This window comes from Ambystoma mexicanum, chromosome 11 (assembly GCF_040938575.1).
Source record: "Ambystoma mexicanum isolate Mex_15411 chromosome 11, UKY_AmexF1_1, whole genome shotgun sequence".
Lineage (NCBI taxonomy): Eukaryota > Metazoa > Chordata > Amphibia > Caudata > Ambystomatidae > Ambystoma > Ambystoma mexicanum.
In genome coordinates, this window is record NC_090934.1 from 1,411,403,641 (window position 1) to 1,411,428,043 (window position 24,403).

The window sequence follows — 24,403 nt, forward strand, 5'->3', positions numbered from 1 at the left end:
GAAATTACAAGGGTGCCATGTGCAAGTTACAACAGATTAATGCACTTGTGCAATTGTGATTGGTCACTGTCAGACAGATTCACTCTGGGCCTGTGTTTCTTGTATGCTGTACCGACCAATTGATGTTCCTATGTAAATTGTTGGTTTGATGCGTGAGAATGAGTTGTTTCGAGACTTGCTCTGTTGATCATTGAGCACTTTGTGGCAGTAGAGTTATGTGTTGGGCATTTGTTTCTCAGTTTTGATGTTGCATGCCATGGCATGGTATGGCAACCAGGTGACATGGAGTGTGGGAGGGTTTAGGGGACATACCGGCATTTGGATGTGTACTTTGCCATGGTGTTTGTGGCATACTCCATCTTCCATGTATTTTTTCTGTGGACACCAGATTGAGTTTTTTTAGTTGGGATGCACACAATGTAGAACTTACAAGGACACATTCTCAGGGTGGTAAGGTTGGGACAGATGATTGTCCCTTTGTCATCATCGATTGGGACCTGGAATGTGCCAGGGCTGCGGGGAACTCCACAGGGATTGGATTTTAGGTGAAAAATTGTGCCACAACGTGGGTACGGGCCGCCTCCGACAAGTGCCCTTCCCCCTCCCATGCGCAGCCGCCATGCATGTGGTTGGGGGGGCACAATGATCCTGCACACTACTGGTGTTGCAAATATGACCACCAGAGTGGTCGAGGGAGCGGAAGTGTGACTTGAGCACTCTGAATGTGCGCTCCACTATGGCCCAAGTTGCAATATGGGCTGCATTGCATTTTACCTGGGGTGGTGTGGTGGGGTTCCGTATTGGCATCATCATGTAGGTGCTCAGAGGGTAGGCACTGTCCGCTGTGGAGGTAACATGCTTTGTCAGTGTTTTTATTATTTGGTCTGAGGGACATGCAAGCATTTGCGGGGCCATTTGTACTCACCAATGAGCCATGTGTTGCCATGCCTCCCAGCTTCCAGAGCACGGTGTAGGGGTGACATTCTGAATATGAAACTGTCATGGGTGGACACTGGATAGTTAGCATATACAGAGGTAATGATTCCCTTAGCATCACATACAACTTGCACGTTGGAATGACAGTGCTTGCGATTACGATAGATGTGCTCAGTGGCCCTGGGTGACGTAGGGCCATATGGATGCAATCAATGGCACTAAGCACTTTCGGGAAGTGTGCCACCCCGTAAAATTCCTTGGCCACGGCCTGCCTTTCTGTGGGTGTTCTGGGCATGTATATGTGCCTGCTGACTGAGGGGCATGCAGTCATGATTGCCAACACCTGATGTAGGCAGCGAGACTGCGTGGCCTGTGAAATGCCCCCAACAATTGCAGTTGTCCACTGAAATGACCCAGTGGCCAGAAAATGCAGTACATTGAGCTCCTTTTCCAAGGGGCTCAGTGCTTGGAAGCACAGGGTGGGTGATGTGAGGTTATCTTCCCACTCCTTGATCAGGTCTAGGATGATATGAGGTGGAAAACTATACCTGGCATAGACCTGGTCATCTGGCACCCCAAAAAGGCTGGTCCTGGGTAAAGAAATGCATGCCCTGGCTATCCTCCTCCTCCTGCGGTGTCCCACCATCACTGCTGCGAAAAATGGCACATTCATCGTAGCTGTATATGCGCGTTTGTGTTTGAGCTGTCTTTTTATGCATTGTTCTTGGTGTGCGGTGACGCTCACGCCAGCTTTCACATGGCATACGTGTTTCCGGATTAGCATGTCTTTTTCCTTACGCCGGTGAGCCCTGTTCAATTCCGTGAATACGTGTTGTTAGCACATGTGTGGGCGCTGCAATATTTTACTCTGGTACTTCTCACGTAACGCCCACATTTACACTTGTTGATTCCCCATTCCACGTGTTCCGCCCCCCTTTTTAGGTGACTGCGCAAGACGGTACACCCCATCGCTGGGAGTCTCGCGCAAGGCATTCGTGGTGTCGCAGTGACCTGTTGGACCCGCACAGATTCTTCGCAAGTCTCCTGTAAGCCCCGCACATTGTGTTCCATGAATCGGCAAACGGGCGCTTGTGTGAGTTTTGCATGCAAGCGCCCCTTTTTCGGTGCTATCTTATTCCATGAATCGGGGGATAATCTGCATTGACTTCCAGACTGCTTCTCTTTCAGCTCGAACAGTCCCACCTTTACAGATTGTTGTTTGTATCTTTTAACAAGCACCCAGCTCCCTTCCCCAGCTTCATACAGACCTTCTTAATTCCAGCCGCTACCCCAAAGCTGTATTGCCACCCTTCCAGCCCTGGATAACTTGTCACCCCTGTATCAGAGGACACTGGACCTTCAACACTTGGACAACTTCAAAATAAAGGTGGTTAGATTGTAATAGGGCTGTTTTCACTGTAGAGAGGATTCACCTACTGGCTTAGTCAATGCTTGCTCTTCTTTTTACTTCAACAACTTCTACAATTAAAATTATATTTGTTCTGCATGTTACACGATTCGGATTTCACAATAGAAATAGATTTGGGTACATTCGACCACTCTTTGATGTAGATTTTTAACTTCAAAGAACTGTAAAGACTTGCTTTCCCTTTCTTTCATACGGAGTGATACTTTTACTCTGTTCAAGAATCACAATTACTCAAAGGTGACCCCTCTTTGATGTAATCGGCCTTGTATTTCTTCCCACATTAAGGTGTTCAACTGGCGAAGCGAAAAACTCCCTCTTGCAACAAGCCATAACTGACTTTGGTATCATTGACATATCGTCTATGAAAGAAGATAAATACTGCGTCTCATCCTGTAGAGTCCTCAGATTCCCCTGGGCCCTTTCTCCTCCCAGGTGATCCTCCCGCAGAACATCAACCCCAAGGTCAGGATCAGAAAACGTCTGCCTTTCCCTGACCACCTGGGAGGCGGCTTTAGTTAGGGTCTTCATGAGGAATCCACGGGATTCATCACACCACTCATTGGTCTACCTCCATCATGTTTGATAGCATATCTTTTTAGTAGAGAAAAACCTCCAATAAGGACTTGATCACTTAACCATGTCCTTCACTTTCCATTCTAAACTCGTTAGTCCGTGTTGCTGGCATCTGTGTGCCCCTTCGGCGCTTATTGTACCATGGGGAGGGTGCGATTTCTGCTGCTGCCCCTTCTCCAACAACTGCGGGTCTTCGATCACTATCTCCGTACAGTGGGGGTGAAGTCGGCTCTATTGCTGGGCTTGTTTTGTCATTAGCCACGGTGCACTGCGTCCTCCCCAGTCTTCTGGCAGCACACCCGAGTGTCGGATCCGTGAGGGATTACCTGCTTGTTGATTTCCGTGTCCTATGCAGCATTCACAACCAGCCACATTTGTTATCCGTCGCAGTTATGTTGTGGCTCCGCTCCGTTGCCCTCCGACTCGCTGGCCTCTCCCTTTGTTATCCAGCTGGCACCATTTTGTTTTCTTCTGGCTTGGGAACTCCTCGTTCTTCTTTTGCATATATCTTACTTCTGCATCACGGTTTGTTGCAGAAATACGATCACTGTGTACCTCGTATGTTCCCCCAAGTATAGCTTCATTTACAGCATGAGTGCACTAGTTCAGGCATACGTGTACCCAAGGATGTTGCAGGATCAGCAGGCCACTCAGGAAAACACGTCCTATGCCATGGCTACTTAGCCACACCCCTGACACTTCTATTGGCAAATTAGTCTCAACGGGCCTGTCAATGTAATAAGATCTTCAGACAGCAGAACTAACAGGAGTAGCCTTTGATTTTCCCAGGCATGGAAAAAAGTATTGACGAATAAGTTCTCCTTACTTACACCAGTCGAGTGGCCGACCAATAAGCTCTCAATTTCTAAGCACCACTGAGGTGTCTGATGCCAACCACAGAGAAGGAGGTGAGAATCTTCAATTCAGGGAAACGTAACCGCTGTTAAGCCTTTGCCAACCTGTAGCCAAACTGCTGGCCAACTGTGCTTTTCAGATGCTTCCCTGGCGCTAAAGTGAACGCTGATTTTTCTGGCCAAACTCGCCTCAAATTATAGAAAGAGAAAAAACACCTAACAGGTGTCTGCATCCGAAATGCTGCTGCCCAATGTGCTTTTCAGGCACTTCGCTGGCGCTCAGGTGAATGTTGGTTCTGCTGCCAAACTCTGCCTCCAACAATAGTGCAGTACAGCAAGAGAAAAAACACAATACAGGTGAGCACATCCAAAACACTGCTGCCCTACTGTGATTTTCAGGCGCTTTTCCAATATTGAGATAGAAGCGAGTCCCAACGCAACCACTGCTGCCTGCCTGTGCTGTTATCAACACCTAATTTGGATAAATTGATCCAATAGTGCATTCTGTGTTCTTTGTATTTGATTTGTGCATTCACTACTGAACAACTTGAGTAGCAGTAGTAGCCTTCTACGGCACTGTGGTGCCTTCTTGTCAAGGTATATGTTGCGCTTTATATGTCTCTATACCATACCAGTTTACAAGGCAACATTCCAACACACCTGGGAGGGAGATTGTATCATAAAAATCGGGAGGCATATATTTTCCCATAGGAATTAATTAGGGCTAGAATTGTTTTAGGTGGGAGAACGTGAAAAATAGCGATATTTTTCACTGAAAAGTCAGGAGTCTCTCGCCTAAATCGGGAAGGTTGGCATGTATGAGGTATTCCGTTTCAATACCTTTCCACACCACTCACTGCACAGGATAAATCCCCAAGTAGGCTGCTCTGCAAACAAAAGACAATCCATTCTCTCCCTTCCAACTCCCCCACAGACATGCCAAGACTCCTGCAACTCGTGGGAGTCTCCAGCAGAGGGAGACAAACTCCAGGATCCGCCTAAAATAACTAAAACCCTAATGCAAGCCTATGGGGAAAGTCCGCTTTCTGGAGCAAAATCTCTTTCTCATCTGGCCAAGATAACTTGGCATGTCTGCCCTCTCCTGACTGAAGAGGTGAAATAACCCCCTTATTGTGCAGAACAACAAATCCAAATACTCCAGTTTTCCCCTATGAAAGGGCAAATCCCCCCAGCAATTGTACAAATAGCCCCTGTGCACAGGACAAAACTCTAAACACAGGAGCACTGTACCCAGAGGTCGAAGTGGTCGGGAGCTGTCAGGAGAGTGGTGCTCCCATATTTTTTATTTTTAAGTTTCACTGTTCCTTTACTTTTATTTGAAAAAGAAACCGTTCACGAATGGTTTCATTTTAAAATAAAAGTGTAGGAAGAATTTGAAGCTTGTACTTCAGTGCACTGCACTGAACATTCCCATAAATAGCAGGTGTGTTTGTTTGGGGGTTTGGATTGTGTGTGGGAGGGGACGCAGGGATGAGGTTTGTGGGGAGTGGGCCAGACCAGCAGGGGACATAGCTCCACTACTTCTTTTTGTACACTTCGACCACTGACTGTACCAAATCTGACGCTCTGCACAAGATAACCCCAGCTCTTCGGCACATGTCTGCTGGAAAGGACAAATAGCCCCGTTACAGAAGCACACACGTTTTCCGACCTTCTGGACAGAACCAACTCAAAGTTTACAGAAAATTGCCCCTGGTCAATGGCCCAATCTGGGCGGGATGCCCTTGCCATTCAGTCACAGACACGATGTCAGCTCTGGCCATTGCCTTCCCGCCCATACAGCCATCACGTGGTGCTGAAAGGCTAGGAGAGGCGCGCTGGCCGGCGTAACCATGGACGTAGAAAGCCTGGACGTAACGTGCATGTCACGTGCAAGTCACGTGCTGATGAGGCGTCTGAGCGAGCGCAGCTGGGATGATTCTAGCAGATAGGAAGTTCAGGAGCTAGAGAGGCGTTACCATCTCGGGAGTGGGGAGATGGCGCGACTTCGTTGCTCATTAATTCTGCGAACCGTTTAGCGGTTCTTTACGGTTCCGCAGGGGCAACCTATACGTATGTTAAGGTGCGTTACGACGTGTGCCCAAGTGTTTGTGTTCCTATTTCAGTGCACCTCGGGGGAGGGTGTGGGTCCTTTCTAATGTACACTTTATTTTGAAAAGCTTACCATTAAAGTGCCTCATGTAGCCTCCCAACGATTGCTCTGTTGTGCAAGTGTGCTAGCAGACAGGTGACTGTTGGAATTTATGTTTTAAAAACACTTTAGTCAGGGGTCGAAGCGTGCACACAAGTTCCTTGCTGCTGGCCCCCTCGTATAACCCCCAGACCTGGGTCCGCCTTTCCCACATGTCGCCCCCACCACAAAGGCTGAAAGAAACACAGTTCAAGAAAATACATCTTACATGATCACCATTACTTTTAGTCACAGTATGCAGCTGTATACACACTTCGCCTTCTAATCACTCCCCATTCACACCTCTTAAAAATAATAGCCTGGCAGTTAAGGGGTTTTCCCCTTAACTGCCAGGCTATTATGCAAGTCTATGCAAAAAGGACGAGCATACTCGTCCTTGGCACTTAAAGGACTGCCAAAGGCTAAAGTCCCCCCTCCTACCCAAGGGTTACCTACATAGCTGTGCCTATAGCACTTCCACAGTAATGGGTTGCTGCTTTAATAAAGAAAATAAACGCTGATCCATGCTGAAGCAAGACAACGAGGGTGCTCATGAATGGCCATTATGTCCCAAGCAGTTTACTGAAACCAGCAAACCAGCAGCAGCTATTTAGCTCATTGGCATATGGCATAGAGCACAACCAGCCAGACAGTGGTCTGAATGCCCAGCAAAAACCAAAGGTGCCCTTTTTCTGTCATAGAGGAACGTTGCACCCTTTAGTTCATGTGCGCTTTGACCTCTGATTATAATCTGATACTTTTAAGTGCTGCTGCTGGAGTGCTCTACACATGCTAGTCCCAGAATGCATTTTTCATAAAGAGCCTAGTGCTAGACTTTTCTGGCCAAGGTGACATGGACTCCTCTTCAACTTACAGTGAAACAATATTCTGCACGGCGATTGTCCTGCCGGAATCGTGCCTAGATTTGAGAAGACGCTTGACATATGACTCTCTTCCACCTAGTTTCATTTAAGTTTTATATTTTGACTTTTCAAAATATTGTTCTGCTCCAGTGCATTTCAAGTGCAATGTTGACCTGCGTTGAAAAGTAAAACTACCTTCCTTACCAAAGCTTTGACAAGTAGCTATTATTAAATGAGCGCAGTCACAACTGCTTGAAGAAAGTTTTATTGTGCGCGTATGGACCTGGATACAAAGGCTATTTCTGCCCTTAATGCAATTCCTCATGCAAAGTCAGTACATGCCTGTATTTAGTTATTCGTCTAGTAATCCTTATTTTTTTAAACAAAAACTCACATTTTATTTTTAAACTGAAACCCACTATCTCACATGATGCTAAGTTTCCACAGCATTCCACGTGTAAGTGTGTTATCGGTGTTGACTCGGTAGGCGTGAGACTTTCGGCTCTCCGTTTGGGATCTACTATCACCTTTCGGTTTCTTCCACTTCCACAACACAAATTAGTCTGTGCATACAGACTCAAACAAAGATTGGCAAAGCCAATAGGTCTGACACTTTTGAAAATGTGAATTGTTGAACTTGGTCGTTTTGGTGGATGGACGTGTGAGCATATATGGTTCTTTCAATGTTTGGCTGAGTAGACGAACATGGTTGGATGAGTAGGTGAATGAGAGTGGATTAATATGTTTGGGTGGATGGCCATATGAATCATTGAGTGGGTGAATGTAGATGGATGACTGGGTAAATATGGATGTTGAGTGAGGGAATATGATTGAGTAGGTGGATGCATGAGTGCATAAAAATGGTTGGGTGGGGAACACTAATGTGTGGTTGAATGAGGGTGAATGAATGATTGTGTTATTATGGTTGTATGGGTGAGTAAATTAATATAGTTGTGTGGGTGGATGGGAGGGTTAATTAATATAGTTGGATTTGTTGGTATGCATAGATGGATGAGTGGGTGAATAAGGGCAGTGAATATGGTTGTATGAGTGGGTGGATATGGTTGAACACGTGAGTGACTACCCCTGTTTTTGTCAGTTTCGAAGTGGGCCAGTCTTGCTGGCAGCACGCAAGTTGGAGTCGGCACTAATACTACACAGTATTATTCCTAGGGGTGGCACATTGAGCATGGCGAGAACGCTACCCAGAGAGTGCCCTTAAGACATGAAATTGTGCGGATCGAAGTGGGGTAGCCTAGTGGGAGTCTGCCGAGAGCCTGCAGAGAAAGTACAGCAAAGGCAGAAATCTAGAGGGTGTGAAAATGCTCACCACGTTTACTGGGACTCCTAATGGTGAAAAGCAGTTATGCTGGATATATTATCTTACTGACCACAATAACAGAGTGGTCAATTTAATCACAGACAAAACACCGAAAAACGCGGTTTCAAAAAAATATATATTCTTTGGAGCCCCCAAATCCTCTTACTTTACACTACATTGCCCCTCTTACAGCCATTTTTTTTTTTGCTTGTGGTTTACAGTAAGCTTTTGCGGCACACAAAACATTTTAGAAATGTAGTATTATACTGGAATGGTGCTGTTGAATGATCATTGAAGGGCCATTTGGCAAAAGCCTATGCAGCATAAAATCTCCTGACTTTTGATGACTTATTTTCTAGCGAACGTCCTTAGGCTTTAATTTACGGAAGGCATGGGTGACAGGAGGTCTATTTTTGGCTTGGGCCCCATGCCACATCGCATTAAGAGGATTGTCCCCTTGAGGGTCTCTTTAATATTGTTTGTTGCATATGGGACCAACATAAACATGACCCATTGAAGGAGTGTCTGGGGGCCTATTTAGTCAGTTTGAAACACGTACCATGTTACATCAGAAAGCAAATTACCTCGGCAGACTGTTTGGTATTATTAGCTGTAAATGGGATTTACATTGATCAACATTGACTTACATAATGTTAGAACTACGGAAGTGGCTGGAGACGGGGCCCATTTCACCGACTTGGAGCCATTGCAATGTTGTACACAAAGAATGTTCATCTCGCCATGCTTATCCTTGCGTTTCTTTAAAAAATATATCTTTTTATATATTTTGTTTGAATAATATGATAGGTTGTGGTTTTTCGTTGTAGTTCTATTGTATTGATCATTTTTTTTAGTACCTTTTAGCAGAGGTTCCTATTGTTTTTATTGTGCTTATTTTTTCTAACTAAACATTAAGCAAAAACACACATTTTCTCACAGTGCAAACGATAAAGTTGTGTACTTTGGGTATGGTCCCCCATACAGAAGTACAATATTTGTATTTGTGAGATTGAATCCATCCTGTACATTGTGGTAGAAACCCAGGTTGGCTGTGCTAACTCGGAAGCTGTGAAATCTGACATTGAGTGCCCCAAATTTGCCAGTCCAACCAAAGGGAAACATATTGCACAATCTAACCTTGAATTTTGGATGAAAGGTGTTAAGTGAAACTGACATAGTAGACAGATCCATATAAAATTGTACTGAGGCTTGCAGTTCAGTTAATATCGAAGTCGGTCATTTTGACCCTGTATGGCATTTCTAGGAATGCACACCAAGAAGTGGGCATATATGTCGTTTTATTTCAGTTGAGGTCCCTTCCATGAAAAAAACGGTAAATTTAAGAAATACAGGGTGATGTTGGCAAATGAGGACATTGTATAATTTATATCTGAAAATATTGCCTTGTGTAATACACGTAACCCACTGAGTTGTAACTTGAGCTCAGGTTCATTAGAGGAGGATGTAGATGGAGTGAAAATTAGATCTTCCAGTGCAGTAGTATAATTTAATGGACAGTGGGGTATTTTTTTATCCGTCAGTGTCTGATTATATAAACACGCTATCTGATTATATAAAAACGCTAAGTAATTTAACCCCTGAACAGACTGAAAGCTGTTCTAGCATAGAGTGGGGCGACAAGAGAGAAGTAAGGAGGCCAGTTGAGAAGAAATTCGAGGAACGAAAGTACAGTCTGAAAGGCAACACCTGAGTCTAAGCTGTGCATGATGCGTTTTGCATAAAACAAGAAATAGAGCTAATCAAGAAAATGACTGAAGTGTTTGCTGTTAGAACAAAGTTACAGAGATTAGAAGGTGCAAATCTGGAGCAGTAAAGCGGTGTAAGAGGAGGTATAGGGCTGGGTAAATGCCCTTTTATAGAAAACCTAGTGCTGATAAATGACTGTTTTTCCAGTATTTGGTCAGTCTAGGAGTTCTCTGTGTAAACTGTGATAAGAGAAAATCAAAATACAAACGCCACACGGGATACATTTATAAACATGATTCATGAACATCGATTGAATCCCTTAATTTCATTCAGTCCGAGTCATCCTATTATAAAACATAAGGCAAGACACATATTATTGAATACTTTTAATGATGAAAATCATGCAATTCAAGACAATAAAAACACTCTTTAGAATATTTTACAAAGGCTTGACAATACCTTACACAAATGTATGTACAAAAGCAGTCAAAAGAGACATACATAAATTCACTACCGCTTTCATGTGACTTAGCATTAAATTAATTCAGCATTAAATGCCAAAATCAGTTGTTCACAAGCAAATGTTAAATTCCTTTTTGGACAAATTTTGCATAGTAGTTGCCAATTTCATTATCAAATGCAGAGCACTCAAGCAGGCGCTGAATAGCAAATGCTTATTTAAACAAGTGCGGAATTACAAGTGCCAACTTGCTGGCCACGTTTTTGGCTGTGTGAACTAGTTCCGACAATTCAGACCCTTGAAACATGGGCTCCTCTTCTTCAGGGCATGTTAAAAAATAAATAAATACAAATACCAGGTGACGTCTCAGACTTATAAATCAAAGCACAAAACATCTAATTGTAATATGAATGATGATATTCCTAATTTTACAATCATCATCTATTTCTTACCAAATCATTTAGACTACACCCCAGTGCTGCGCATCCATTCTGTATTTTAAATATTAGTCCTTAAATTACAAGTCTCAAAGTTGTGTGCATGGTATAAGTAAAGGGCTTACTCGCGACTCATGCAGCAAAATCTCAGGTTCAATATGGAGACTAAATCTGCCTGAAATCTTCCCTTAATTCTTTCAGCAATATCACTTGTATAGCTTATTCTCATGTAAATGTCAGAACAAAAAAGCACACGATTTCAAATGGTTTGAGCGAGGTTAATAACTTTAGTGTGGATGATGCTGGCATTTACATCCCCTATTTTGGTGGCGGTAATTGGTTTAATGACTCAATTTACGAGCCATCATGTAACATGAGGAGACTTGCTCCTCACTGTTCACGTCTACACTCAATGGTACTCTCACGATATCGAGCTTGAATACTTCTCAAAGACACCATTAAATGTGTTTTGTATGCCGGTGGCCATTTTAAGTGTAAAATGCTGCATTGAACTTACGTCGGAGTAACGCAATTTATCATAATTATAAATCACAAACTAAACATTAAAAGCAAACCCAACATTGCCACACCCCTGAATAATTTAAACCATTTACACAAGATTGTAAACATTACATCCATAGATTTTCTCTTGTAGCTATTTTTTTCAATAGCTTTTCAATAGCTTCACTTCTTGAGTCCCTTGGTACTTTTTCTTAAACACAATTTTATATAATCTGCAGTGTGATTAAAGTCTAAATGTTGGAATAATGATGGAGCTGTATTTTCTGTGCAAATTTGCATTTGTGCTCTGTAATTCTGAAATGTACTTGGCGTCTAGTTTTGAAAATATGCAAGGAGAGCTAATCGCAACATATGCAATCTACATGATCTGCAATTAGTGTGTTTATCAAGAATCCATTGTTTGCTTACATTTTCAAATACCGTAGTTCTGGTAGTAAACTTACAGACCGCACTTCCGCACATGGCCAATGTCCACAGATCGGTGATGAATTCCATAGTTCAATTAAATTGTTTTCTTTCCTCATATCTTAGTGCATGTACCAACGATTGACGTAAATTGACAGAGTCTCTGAATGAAAGTAAGGGCAACTCGCATCTAATTTCTCGGCTAAGTTTGATTGTCTCCATTGCTAGAACAGAAGGTTGTAACACACATTAATCTATTAATAGTTTTTTGTTGATTAACTTTTTTCAAGTAATGACATCCTTTCCGCTACACTTAGGGCCTCATTACGACCCTGGCAGAACGGGTTAAACGGCGCCGTAAAAGGCTGCGGCGCCGTTCAACCCGTTCCGCCACATTACGAGGTCCCCTCGCGGGACACGTTAAGCACGTCTGGGAAAACCAGGCGTGCATACCGGGTCCCGCGAGGGGAAGAGGGAGCAAACAACGGGCCATCTCGTAATGGCCCGTTGTTTACTCCCTCTCCCATTCCCTATGGGGGCTGAAATGGGAATGGGGATGAACCGTGTCCGTGTCCTCGAGTGAGGAATTACCGGGCCATCCGAACTCGGAATGGTCCGGTAAGCCCTCATTCCGAGGACACGGACACAGATGCGGTTTTGCCAATAGCGGCATGGCTACCGGCATACCTCGTAATGAGGCCCTTACTCTCTTGTAAGATTGTTTAAGTAATTTATTTGAGTACCCCCTAGCTGTTAACCTCTCTTCAATGATCTTGGATTATTTTTTAAATCTGCTTCTATCGTGCACTGAGGAAAGTGATCTATGTTCTCAGATGAACTGCCCATTAGGTATATTTAATTTGGAATGAAAACTAAATAATGTGTAGTGTTTTGCTCGGAGAGTTTTTGAAACCGTGTGACAACATTATATCGTCTTCTGTTTTAATCAAGAAAGTCTAAAAAAGAAATGTGTTGTGCTATGTGTTGGTGAGAATTTGAGATGTTGGTGTAGTCCATTTAACCAAAGTGTGAAATCAATTAACTCCTCTTCACTGCCCTTCCATACTATCAGGATGTCGTCGATATGCTGTTTGTAAAGTTTCAGATGGGTCAAAAATGGATTGTTGGTTGTCAACATTAGAGTTTCTTTAACATTTGCCCCATATTTGGGGCAAAGGCACAGCACATTGAAGTTACCTTAATTTGTGCAAAAATTTAAATTTTAACACAAACAAGTCCAACAAAAAACATGGTAGGAATCCTGTAAGGGGCTCCATGTGTTTATTGTAAGGCTTATTTTAAAAATGTTACTTGATCCTATGAGATTAATATCTCTTGAGTCTGCCAAATATGAGGATATAGTGAAAGATTTGATGAAGAAATCAACATATGTAATGATCGGTTCAAACAACGATCGACGTGCCAATATAATTGGACAGCCTGGGGGAGTTTCTATGCATTTTAGGTAAAATGCAAATCACTGGAGTACGTGGATCTTTCAGACTGAGATAATCCGATTCGCTCTTGCTCAGAATTCCTTCATGCAAACCATTGCTTGCAACTCTATGAATCTCCCGTGCTATTATTTTTGTGGGATCTTCAGGCACAATTCAGTGATGTGAATTATTATTCAATATATGCATTAATTAAGCATATTACTTCACAATCCAAAATTGGAATACCACCTCCTTTGTATGTGCTTTTGATGATTATATTGTCATACTGCTTTAACTACTGTAGTGCTGATTTTTAAAAACGTTTATTTAACCAAGGATGCAGTACATGTGAAAGCGTCAAGTGTCAACAATGGTAAGACATTAGCATCAGTGAAGCAATATCTCCCCACCCAACAGACCAACCTCGCAGCTCTGCAAGTAAAAGGCAAATACAGCAATGCGTCTGTATTGACAACATAGTCACACTAAAGAATAATTCTTCAGGGGAGTCGGAGTGAAGCACAGTGCGGGTAGAATGAGAAACTTTATTTCACTAAATAATACAACATTTTCGTATAAAAACAATATTACTGTGGAGAGATTGGGGCTTCCCTAGCACTAAAATGCCCAGAAGCAGCAGTGGTAACTGTGGGGCAGGAGCCCTTTTGAACGGCTTTCTTTCCATTAATATAGAAGGACACCCGCAGTGTTATTGTTTGCTTTTTGTAGTCTATCACTGTAGAAGGGTTGCTGCCTCCCCAGGACTACATTGGCCAGGAACAGCAGCACTAATTGTGGGGCAGTAGCCCTTTGAACGGTTCCTTTCCATCAAGACAGCAGCTGTGCTGAAGCAGCGCTGTTGTTTGTTTTTGCAATCCATTACCTTGGAGAGGTTGCTGCTTCCCCAGCACTACATTGTCTAGGAGCAGTGGTGGTAACTATGTTCTAGGAGCCCTTTGATCCACCTACTTTCCCTTTAAAATGAAAGCACACCAGCTACACTGAAGCAGTGCTTCAGCGTTGTGACAGCAAAGGGTGCGTTGTGTGTTGCTGTCAGGCAGAGGAGGAAGGCAGGGATGTCACCTCCACAATGGAGATGGCGATGTTGGACTTTCCCACAGCCCCGACTAGCGCATAAACGTCTACTATGGCTACGGTTTGAATTACAACTACTATGACCAAAACTAGGACTGGGAAAATACTCCATTCCAGCACGCTTGTACCAAGAAGTGCTAGGCTCAAGAGTAACACAACAAATAATCCAGAAGTAGAACACCAAATTAAAATTTCAATCCTATTATGGAAGAGACACATCTCTAGGACCGATTTATGCCCAAAGCCTAGACAGTCCATCATCTTCCCTAGTTTGTTTGTGAGGCAAGCTCACGCAGGACATTATACAATCCCTCACGTCTAAAGCACAAATCATGTGCAGACGAGACCAAAGTCATCATTACTAATATGACAAGCTTTCAAACTTGCCTTAACAATCTCTGCTGCACTGAAACTAAACCTTCCTGCACAGCTAGCCCGAGCTCTGAAAATAATGCACTTGTCACAGAGAATTAGGGCACTGCAGTTCCAATTAGTTTACTTAACCCTCCATCTATTAAGCCAACTCTTGACACATTAGAAAGTGTTAACAATGTGGAAATGGAGGAAGGGAAATATCACTAACTAAGTTTAAAACACTTTCTACAAATTTGTTGTAATTCACCAAGGAGAAAATGTTCATCAAATGAATGATACTCTTGACAATTCTTGATAGGATTAAAATTTCGAACACAATAGATTTAAAAAGAATTGCTGCATGACAATTTGCCTAAGAGATAATTTGCTAAATTAAGACATTTGTGTATTTTGTGTATTGAAAGTAATAACGGTAAGAGAGTCTGAGAAAATCAAATTTGAAAATACTGATTGTTAATGAAATGTGTTTTCTTTTTAAAGAATAATATGTTATATTTTTTTACTATATGAACATAAAAGTGATATTTTTTGATACAAAAACGAAATTTGGTATGTCTAAATTTAATAAGTAGGGACATCAGGGTCAAAATCGGATGTGGATGAAAAAATAGGGGACCCCTTGTACATAAGATACAAAGTTGTTGGCTGTGTAATAAAGAGGGCTGGAGCAAGGGCATCCAAGACAAAAATATTAATCACTATCTCTGGACATTTTACCACAAATATTAAGCTCCATCATGGTGGAAGAAGAGGGATTAACTTCTCAGGAGATGACAGAAATCTATAGGAAAAGCCTGATCATGTTGTGACTATCTTGCGAGCGCAGTTCCGAGCACTTTACTATCTTCTGACCTCTTGCGTGAAACTCTACAAAAGACCACATCCGAGCACACCTCCCTATTAAATTTTATATTGGAGCAAACGACCAGTAAAAGACCACTCACCAATGTTGCTTCTATAGTTCCTGAGGCTATTATCACTTTTGGGGAATGGGGCGTCTCAGAAATAACGTCTATGGTACCTAGGGCCTATACTTCAGAGACTGACTCTAAGACAAGAGCTTGTAACTCCCGAAAAAAAACAACAAATAGAAAGAGAAGAACAACTAAAGGTAAAACAAACAGCAACAAGTGTGGCTTGAGGAATTTAAATACTGGATCGATAAAGCTTATTACTAACAAGGAAGGCATCAGAGAAGACGCTTCGCCTAATCTGCTGCTGCCGCCTGGCTGGTAAGTGGTTTTCATTGGTTTAGCCCTCTTAATCTAGCCCAAATTGTGACCAAATAACGTTTGTAGGAAAGCGGTGCTCTCCCCTGCCTCCCTCTATTATCCCAGTTCGTCCCCTCCACTTCCCTTTTGTCCATAGCCCGCCCACCTCCAAGCCCTCCCACCACCCCTGATTGGCCCATCCCCATTGTGGCTTAAACCTACAACACCCTTGCATCGTCTAAGATGCAGCATGCGCATTTGCTGCTGACTGGCTGACAAGTGGTTTTTCTTAGTTTAACACTCTTAATCTGGCCCAAATTGTGATTGTAATTTCAAAGTATCCCCTGCCTTAAAATTCCCGACCAGCTTTATGGTTCTGCATACTCCCGAACTCCGATTGGGTCTGCCAGCCCTTTATAGGTCATCTCCCCAGGGCAGCCCCTGCCCATAGCAGCCCCCTCCAGCGAAGGACCCTGAGGCAAACGTCAGCTCCAGCAGAAGCAGCTCCACACTGTGTTGGCCCGTGTTAGCCTGTGGGCCCAAAGCCGTGAACCAGCAGCTACTAAAAAGGTAAGGGCGGTTCAGGCAGGGGGCACAGCCATTACTGCTCCCCACAAAACTGACCAACCCAGTGTTAGGCTTACACTTCCATATCCTATCTTATTCCTATTAGCCTTACTGTGTTGAATGGCCACATCCTGCACTTAAAGGCATGGTCTAGTAAATTTTTTTATTGTCCCTATGGGTCGGCCATGTTTTTTTAAGCCTAAGTGGCTCGATTTTAGAAAACTTTCCTATGGACCTTAACCGAGTTTTCGTCCATGAAACGCACGCGAAAACAAGCACCAGGGAGCTGCCATTTTCTGATAATCCTATCTTTTCCCCGATCGCCCTGGCTGACCTGCTTTTGCGGCACTAAATCAATTCCCCCGCCCCTGAGCCTGACATTATCAAAACATTCATATTCCCCGCCTCTCCCCGTGACGTTACTGTTCTGCGTAGGCAAACGCGCCCAGTCGTCTACTGTGCGACTCCACACAGAACCCGGAAACCAACACAGATCAACTCACAACACAGCGCGCCACAATTCGGAATATGAAACTGTACTTTAAAATGAAACGGCAACACGGTACATTTGGTAAAGTACATTTATTTGACATTAAATGTTTAGAGAATATTCAGCAATTGCCATATGAACTCCGGAAGCCATTTATTTTCTTTTATCTGTATCCGCAATAACTGTTCCGTTTCATCTTGAGTCACGCGCTGTTCCTTTATGGTACACAGGGTGTTCATTTTCGTAAAAAGAATCATTTTGGAAGCACGGTGACCCGCAAGGCTGTTCCATCAACTAGGCACTAGTCCAGCCTAAAGGTTGTTATGTTGCTTCTAGCCACGAGTACAGCGTAAGGGCATGTGGGCCCTTGGCGATCGTCCCATAATATGGTGATTGTGCTCCAGTTATTGACACAAAGCTGCAGGTGTCTGCTGAAGAATCCATCCACCTGTGTCTCAAACAGATGGCAGTGGCAGAATGGGATCAAATACCTGTTATGAAAACAAAAAAATGATAATTAGTCTTGCTAGCCGAACTTCATTAATATTACTCATTTTATTTATTACGGCCGATCAGAAACTATTTGCTTGCAAGGATAGTTCAATGGAGTATGTTCGTCTCTAAAATCAATGCGAAAAGTAACGAGATAAATCGAGGCCAACACACAATGATAAACGACAGTTAGTCTACATGCGTGAGGAATGATATGATATGTGATATGGCATTTGTAACGCGCCTATACTCAAGTGTTTCTAGGCGTGACGAGGCAGATGGGGAACAAGGGCAGACAGACAACGATCCTACTAGGCCAGGTGTCTTTCTGATCGTGCATGGGGAAGGGCTGTACATGGTTAGTTGAACACAAATTAAATAATAGGGCCAGCTGGTGGCAAGTGCAAGGTAAATGCCGGGAGAAGGGGCTGAAGGATACAGAGACAGTCCCGTAATGCAGGTAGGCAGTGCAGGGAAAAGTGGCTGGGCCAAGGACCGAGATCGGTGAGACCAGTGGACCTGCATGCCCATGTGCCCACTATGAACAGTTTTACTTGCTTTTCCTAGCTCTTTATTCATTCATTTATTCATGCATCCATTCATTAAATCTTCATTCCGGTATAAAAGCGTGTAAAGATTTACTTACATTATATTTGAAATTTCCATTGTTTCTCTTCGTAATGCAGTCTGTAAAACGACCGAGCTCTTGACAACGATTTTTCGTATACTGACCTAAAATGAAACTCGGTCTAGTTTCTGAATTTTCTGCCTTATCGTCTCTTACGTTATTGCGCACTCCCTTCAAATGTAGTTCTTTCGGCATGGTCCCTGTCTCAAGGTCAAAAAACAATAGACCCTTATACTTCCAGTGCGACTTGTGGGCCTCATCTGGGCACTGTCCTTCGCATTCTTTATTTGCAACATCACGTAGTATAGGCATCTGTGAGAACTTGAAGTTTAGAATCCGTCTATGTAGTGCGCCTCAATGTGCAAATGCGAACTGGCTTCTCTCCCAAATGCCACGGCCCGCTTGGCTGGCGCGTTCTAAGTGCCCCAATTTTGTCTTCGTTGTCTGCGAGCTTTGCAGCCCAAATTGAGACATTTAATTTTTGGCGGAAGGTCAGGGAAAGTATAAAGTACCACAGGAGTTGAGTTAAAAGTGAGATTTATTGTTTGTTTGTTAGTTTTATTATTTGCAATACGCAAGCCTCCCCTCCGTTAACAGTGCGCAGCATTTACATGAGATGAGACATGAGAAAAATATATACATACACATATGTGAGGTGAATAGAGAGAATTCAAAGATGACACCCAGCTTGTTCGCCACCCATGATGGTGAAGGTAGGGGTTAGGTTTACAGGTACACTGTACAATAACATTTATTTACAAAAAGACAATCGTATTGCAATTATTTAAACCGGGATTTGCACTTCACAATCAGCTGTGCTTCGGGTGGCCATGGCACAGTCGCAATGTTCGGTGGCAATGGATCACTGCTCTGCACAGAAACGTCCAAAATTCCATATATGTGCTTCTCTAACACAGCAACAATAAGGCCTTTCACAAAGTCGAACTGCATTTCATCATAGACTGGTTTGATCACCCATTGCTTACTTCGTTTTGAAAACACCTTAGTGTAGCGAGGCATCCTTACTTTACCCCTAGTCCTAGATTGTTCACGTCCGACATTGCTGTTATGGGCCAAGACCGCTAGTAGAGTGTGATGTTTCATGCCCCGAAAGCTAAAATGCAAGCGCTTTGGCCTGTACTTTAGGCACATATTGTGGAACACCTCCAAATCTCCTGTGTGACAGAATTCTGTCAGTCCTCTCAAATCTCTTGATAGAGTTTTGTCGAAAACAATCTTCTCAATGGCTTTGTGTGTCGGTGAAGATGGAATCAACCACTTCTTCTTCCGTGCGTCCTCTGGGGACAAAGGGCCATGTTCACATTGGTGGAAATGTTCATTTGCTGTCCAGCGGTGAACGTTGGTACAGTGGTGCATCAGTGACCGCCATTTTTCAAGTAGTATTTCCACTGACCCCTCACAAGTTTTTGAGCTCCACCAAAGATGGTTGGTGATAGAATGTGACCACTGCAAAATACTTTCAAAATCTTTTTTTTTCCCTGCAGCTGAGATTTTCTTATTGATTGATTTAGCAAGATGCCATACGTCAAATTGATGTTTAATATGTGGGAACTGCTCTCTCATTGTCTTGGCAATTGAAACTTGTCTATCCGTGGCTATGAGGTTGATGTGCATTCTCCTCGATTGTAGATATTCCACTGATTTTATAAAACTTAGTTTCTCCATGGCCACTGAGGATGTACATTGTGTTACCTGCAAGACCACCAAACTCACAATTTTCTTACTATCCATGTCCTGAAAGTGGTAGGTGCAGTACTTGGCAGAAAATCCAGGGCTGTCGCACTGTCCATCGCCGGCTAGCCTGAATCGTTTGCCTTCGAATGTACTTGCTAGAGACAATTGTTCAATTTTCCAAGCATCACTAATGGCCGGAAACAGATAATCACGTTGGTATATGTAGTACATCGCTTTAGAAATGAAATGGAGTCCCACAAACTGAAAGAAAGCCTCTAACTTCCTAAAACTGGAGCCACTAAAAAGTGATGCAGCTGCACACAGTAGATTGCCTTCTGGCAGTTTTCCCCAGCATTGGTTGTGCAGACCATGAGAACCTATGATTTAATCTACAGGTGGCATTTATTTTGACGTTACAGCCTTTTATTTGACGAGTCACATTAATCAATGGCTTCCCACATACTTTCCCTCTAATGGAATGCACACATTTCAGCATACTTATAATTTCCATCAAACAACTGTCGAATACAATGTATTTGCTCTCTTTCATTAGACTGTCATCCTGCGTCAACGTTGTTTCGGCCTTTGACGTTGTGGAGATTTCAACACATTGGAAAGTAATATCACTGATATCAAGTTCTGATGCGTCTATGGATGCTGCGGCTGGTTCATTCTCTGTCATTTCAACATCTATTACTTCAACATTGATGGGAGAACACAACAATGTCGACAGGTTTTTTGGTGGCATATTTTTGGCGGGTGTAGATTGTGTAAATTGATCTGCAACTTTTTCAGAGCTATCTTCAATACATTCAATAACATCTTCTTGTGGTGGTGCGGTCGCACTGTAGCTATGGTCCAATGCAACTTTGCTGTAGTCTCCAAACACAGTTAATTCATGTTCTGGCCATTGGACATGAGCATCTCGAGCCTGAACACGCCTCGCTTCAATTAATAGTTCCTCCATAGTGTACACGGTCTGGCAAGCCACATCTCTCATTCGCTTCACTGTCTGTGTGTGTATAGTTCTGACACCCACGGGTAACTGGAGGAAAGATTGGAAAAGGGATGTTCAGTTTAAACACAAGATGGAGTGTTGTAGAATTGACTGGAAAAAAACATAAAATAGTCCCCAGCACAAACATTTTTTTAAAGTTATGAATTGATTGTAACTAACCTTTTTTGTTTTTTTTATTTGCAACTTTTTTGACTCGACCTTCAACATCTGCACGCTGTAGCTCTGATTCGTTTCTGCATGTCCTCCCTTCCTCTTGCGCTGCAACGACTATTTTCTGTATCCGCATAGACAGCCTGGAATGAGGCTCCATCGTCTCCCTGAAACATAGTACTTTCATTACTATGTATCAAAATATTGTTAGCATAAAACACACGTGAGGACGAACACACAGGTACATCTCAATAGCCAAACACAATTTAAACATTGTGTGCAACAATCAAACGACAATTATTCGACCAGTGATTATCTATTTCGATGGAACTGTCAGTATCCATACCTCTGGCTCTGCATGGACTGCCATGAATGGTTGTATTGGAGAGGAGGCATCCGCATCTCCCTGAAAAACAGTACTTGCATTAGTATGCTTTTCAATATTGGAAACACAACACACACTTGGGGTCGACGGCAAAGGTACATATAAAGAGATAACCACAAATGATGCATTGTCCAAAAGAATCAAGGAAAATCCAAATATGATCACATTTCATCAACTTATTTCAACGATTCCTTTACATCTGCATCATCTAAATGAGATGTTGTGATTGTGGTGGAAGCTCCGTCGTCTCCCTGAAACACAGTACTTGGATTAGTATGGTTTTCAATATTGGAAACATAACACACACTTGGGGTCGAACGCACAGGTACATATAAAGAGATAACCGCAAATGATGCATTGTCCAAAAGAATCAAGGAAAATCTAAATATGATCACATTTCATCGACTTTTTTCAACAAATTATTTACATCTGCATCATCTAAATGAGATGTTGTGATTGTGGTGGAAGCTCAGTCGTCTCCCTGAAACACAGTACTTGGATTAGTATGGTTTTCAATATTGGAAACATAACACACACTTGGGGTCGAACGCACAGGTACATATAAAGAGATAACCGCAAATGATGCATTGTCCAAAAGAATTAAGGAAAATCTAAATATGATCACATTTCATCGACTTTTTTCAACGAATTATTTACATCTGCATCATCTAAATTGGATGTTGTGATTGTAGTGGAAGCTTCGTCGTCTCCCTGAAACACAGCACTTGCGTTAATGGGGAAGAAAGTATAGCAAATGGAATCACGTTATATGATCACGCATGATGGAGCTGTCATTATCCATACCTCGTGCTGCTGAAGAATATCTATGGATGTTGCAAATGTAGTGCGCACTTCCGAAAGCTGTTGCGCCGATTCATATACTTGAATGTCAGGCTCTGCATCAAGTGCAGGGGTTGCCGCTCCATCAACTGCCTGAAACATAGTACTTGCATTAGTGAGGATTACAATTGTGAAAACAAAACACACACCTGGGGTCGACAGCACAGGTACATATCAACGGCTAACCACGAATGAAACATTGTGTAGAACAATCAAAACGACAAGAATTCCAGCTCTGATGATGACGCTCAATGGAGCTGTCAGTATCCATACCTCCTGCTGTTGAAGAACATCTAGAAATGTTGTAGATGTGGCGGACGCTTCAGCATCTCCCTGAAAGACAGTACTTGCATTAGTATGGATAACACTAATTATAACTGAAAACAAACACCAGTGGACGATAACTAAGGTGTATATCAATTGGAAAGCAGTAACCAAACATTCGGTAAAATAATTACACGATAGAATAAAACTATTACTTGACATGCATAAAACAAGTATGTAGCGGATTAGCCTAGTAAGATTACCTAATACGCGCTAGAAGTGGTTGATAACTGCGACCACGTCAAGGATGTAGAATATTCTTGCTTCAGATTCAAGGGATAGTCAAGAAGTTGTAAAGGTCAATTAATGATTGATAATGAAATGTCAGTATTAAAAATAGCCATGTAAGGCGACAGAATACTTGAAAAATGCTCAATACAGCACAGTTCCCTGTCCCCATATATATATATATACATTGCGTTTGTGGGTTATGAAATCGAAAAAGAATATATTGATGAATGTCATTATTCAAAAAACTATACACTCATATCAATATCGAAATTATTACAAGGGATAGAACACCTACAATATCAATTAATCCATTCGACTACCTACACACTACCGCAAGGCCTAAAGCTAAATCTGGACACTTGACTCACCGGTGGCGGAATGTGGATGAATAGAGTGGGAATAGTGTTTTCGCGCAATTTCCGTGTCGTTCGCCGTTTATTCTTCTTTGTTACCCAAGATGTTGTGCACATGTCCAAGGAAAAGTGCCGGCTGCAGATGCGGTATCGATCACCCCTCTTGTCCTGTAAGACTTGTTGGACTCTACTTTCCAGCTCATCCAGTGGATATCCGCAATGTCTGACCCATTCTCTTATTCGATTAACAGTTTTCGGGAATACATGCATTGTAGTGCCTTCAGATTTAGCATGGGTCTTCGAAGGGCAACCACTAATCGAACAGGCAGGCATTGTTGATAAATCTGAAAAGTAAATATCGACATTATTATACAATCTTCAAGAATAAAGATTTGATACAAAAGTAAATGAATCATACAATGATCAATGCAAGGTTTGTTTTGGTCGCAGAAACTATACCAGTTCATTATGTGCGGCTTAGTATTTGCATAAGTTGCAGAAATGTATAAATGATGCGACTAAAAACTGAACATGTGACTCATCCCTTGGATGTTCTGTATTGCGCGAGAAGGAAACATGCTTACATTATAGACTGGACCCCCGAAGGGTGCAATTCGATGACAATAGACACAGATGAAAATAAATAGATCTATTGATAGCATAGCAATGGAAACTCAAGTCAATAGCAATGAGACCAATGAACCTAGCACTATTGTGTACTCAACTCGTAAATAGATAGAAATTTAAAAATCTGCGAAAATATGACTAGGATACATGGCCTTACCTTGACCAACAAACAGTTGGATTCAGCAAGTAGAGCAGTATGTTGCAGGAGAATAGGTGGGTGGCCACGGGTAGCACACTGATGGGTTTGCTCTAAGCGGTCACAGAAGTTCACGGATAGCACGACGACTAGCAGATTAGCGTAGATCTCAGTGGTTGCCAGGTAACACGTTCAGGAGTTGACTTGCAAAGCATAAAGATGTTCTCATGAGACATATCAAGTGGTTTATAAAGTATTAGAAACAGGGGTGTGTTTGTGAATGAATGAATGACGTATGTATGTCGTGGTCTTAGGGGGGCAGCCATGCTTCAAGGGGAGGCCTGGCTGGAGACACGGGGTCTGAGGAGGCCATGTGACCGATGGCCCCTGGGCGTGGGACACCTTTTGAAGTGCACATGTAGTTTGGCACCTTGGCCGTTTGCGCCCCTGACAGCCCCCCATGCCAGCGGGCATCCACCGGCGCGAACCGCCTTTGATACAGGGGGGTGGGATGGATGGGCCTGGGACGTGCAGATAAGGCACAGGAAGACTGCTGAATGGAGACACACTTATGTGGATTGCAGGGGGGCGTCCTGCCTCAGGGGAGGCCTGCCTGGAGACACTGGGTCTGAGGAGACCATGTGAACAATGT

General features: G+C 42.9%; 1 protein-coding gene across 3 annotated transcripts in view; it reads left to right on the forward strand.

The window, feature by feature from the left end:
• The first annotated feature begins 5,709 nt into the window (after positions 1–5,709).
• Positions 5,710–24,403, forward strand: part of LOC138504507 (protein FAM169B-like) — a 398,462-nt gene continuing 379,768 nt past the window's right edge. For all 3 annotated transcript variants that reach the window (XM_069625054.1, XM_069625056.1, XM_069625057.1), the window contains exon 1: positions 5,710–5,875. The gene's annotated coding sequence lies outside the window, so the exon portion shown is untranslated. The remainder of the gene's footprint in view (positions 5,876–24,403) is intronic.